A 2500-nucleotide genomic window follows, 5' to 3' on the forward strand; every position below is an offset into this window, starting at 1 on the left:
GTACCATATTAATATTATATATATTTTTATGTAGAAAATAATTTATAAAAAAAAAATAAATACATTTCTATAAAATATACCAAATATTAATTATTATATCTAGCTAGCACTAACAAAAATATCAAAAATGTTATGTATATATTTATTAATACCATAATATCTTTAATTTATATATATATATATTTAAAATAAAATATATAATTTATATTCTAGAAAAATTTTTTTATTTTAAAAGAATTTATAAAGATATATAAATTAATAATTTTATTTTTTATATTAAAAATAAAGATTATTATTAATAATAATACTTACATTTAAAATTTAAAAAGATTACCCTGGACGGTGGATCACTTGGCTCGTGGGTCGATGAAGAACGCAGCTAATTGCGCGTCAACTTGTGAACTGCAGGACACATGAACATTGACATTTCGAACGCACATTGCGGTCCTTGGATACTGTTCCCGGACCACATCTGGCTGAGGGTCGTATACATTATATTAATATAATAAAAGATTATTTTACATAAAATTTTTTTTATGAAAAAGAAATTTATCAATAATTAAAAAAGAAAATTTATTTTTTCATATTTAATTAAATTGATAAATAAAATTTTTATAAAAGAAATGTAAAATTATTTATATATGAATGTTTTACGCCAAATATAAGAAAAAAATAAATATAAAATGTTTTTAATAGCATTTAAAATTTATATATTTTTTATTATTTGTCGACATTTTTAAATTAATATATCAATATTATTTTTTATCATTTATATATAATATTATAAAACTTTATGTTAATAATAATATTAATAATAAATGATATTAATAATATATTTTTAAAATATTAAATAAAGAAGAATAAACAAAAATATTATATATTAATATTTTGTTATGGAATATTTTATTTGTAATAAAATTTTCAATATACTCGAAAAAAATTAATATATATAATTATTTATTTTTTATTTTCTTCTCTTTAGATAAATATAAAAATAATATTATATAATAATATTAAAAAAATTTGAGTATGAATAATTAAGAAAATTGTTTACTTATAAAATATAACAAAAACATAATATATAAAAAAAATTTTTGTTTTAATACTTCTAAAAACTTTTACGACCTCAGAGTAGGTGAGATTACCCGCTGAATTTAAGCATATTATTAAGCGGAGGAAAAGAAACTAACTAGGATTCCCTTAGTAGCGGCGAGCGAACAGGGATAAGCCCAGCACTGAACCCCGTGGCTGATAAACAGACACTTGGGGAATGTAGTGTTTAGGAAGATTCAATATAAACCTATTGTTATATAATACATCCAAGTCCATCTTGAATGGGGCCATATACCCATAGAGGGTGCCAGGCCCGTAGTGATTATTATTGATGATAGGTGAATCTTTCCTTAGAGTCGGGTTGCTTGAGAGTGCAGCTCTAAGTGGGTGGTAAACTCCATCTAAGGCTAAATATTACCACGAGACCGATAGCGAACAAGTACCGTGAGGGAAAGTTGAAAAGAACTTTGAAGAGAGAGTTAAAGAGTACGTAAAACCGTTCAGGGGTAAACCTGAGAAACCCGAAAGGTCGAAAGATGAGATTCATTTACTTTTTATCGTTAATCAACCAATTTGTACTAGCATGTGACAAAAATTTTTATTAGGAATTTATTTTTAGTAAAAATATATGCACTGCTGTATATTGTTAATTGTATGATAACGAGGTATGCACTTCTCATCTTGTAGGACGTTGCGACCCATTAAATATTAATCTATAGGCATTGGTGCGTTGATTAATGTACAATATTATTTTTTGATAATATTTTGTGTATGTTAAACGCCTATGTTTCTTGATTAATTGTTTGATGGTATTAATTATAAATTGATATTGAGTCGCGTTATTAACGCGTTCAGATCCACCACGAGTATAAATAGGTTTTTTTATTAAAACATATTATATATACGGATTTTATGCCGTTATATGATACTATTTAACTGTCAGTAGGTGTATGATAATGAACTGGCTCATTTTTTTTTATTAAAAATTTATCTGTCAGCGACGATATAGCTTTGGGTACTTTCAGGACCCGTCTTGAAACACGGACCAAGGAGTCTAGCATGTACGCAAGTCATTGGGAATAAAATATTTTTTCATCGAAATATTTATAAATTTTATGAAACCCAAAGGCACAATGAAAGTAAATATTATTTATATTTTTTTATAAATGATAAAAGGAGGATATATTTATATTATGTATTAAATATCGCACTCCTAGGGCGTCTTATATTATTATAATTTAGTTTTCGGATTATATTATAATAGAGGCGCACCTAGAGCGTACACGCTGGGACCCGAAAGATGGTGAACTATGCCTGGTCAGGATGAAGTCAGGGGAAACCCTGATGGAGGTCCGTAGCGATTCTGACGTGCAAATCGATCGTCGGAACTGGGTATAGGGGCGAAAGACTAATCGAACCATCTAGTAGCTGGTTCCCTCCGAAGTTT

The 2500-nt window shown here is 27.0% G+C and overlaps 2 non-coding genes across 2 annotated transcripts in view; both read left to right on the forward strand.

Moving 5' to 3' along the window:
• Positions 1–331: 331 nt before the first annotated feature.
• LOC123303727 lies at positions 332–486 on the forward strand. Its single transcript, XR_006535818.1, has one exon. It is a non-coding gene; the product is annotated as a 5.8S ribosomal RNA (ribosomal RNA).
• A 635-nt stretch (positions 487–1121) lies between these two features.
• Positions 1122–2500, forward strand: part of LOC123303728 — a 4577-nt gene continuing 3198 nt past the window's right edge. Inside the window, exon 1 of the ribosomal RNA XR_006535819.1 lies at positions 1122–2500. This exon is cut by the window's right edge and continues 3198 nt beyond it. This is a non-coding gene — a ribosomal RNA (large subunit ribosomal RNA).

Source organism: Chrysoperla carnea (assembly GCF_905475395.1).
Source record: "Chrysoperla carnea chromosome X unlocalized genomic scaffold, inChrCarn1.1 SUPER_X_unloc_128, whole genome shotgun sequence".
In the NCBI taxonomy this organism is placed as follows: Eukaryota; Metazoa; Arthropoda; class Insecta; order Neuroptera; family Chrysopidae; genus Chrysoperla; species Chrysoperla carnea.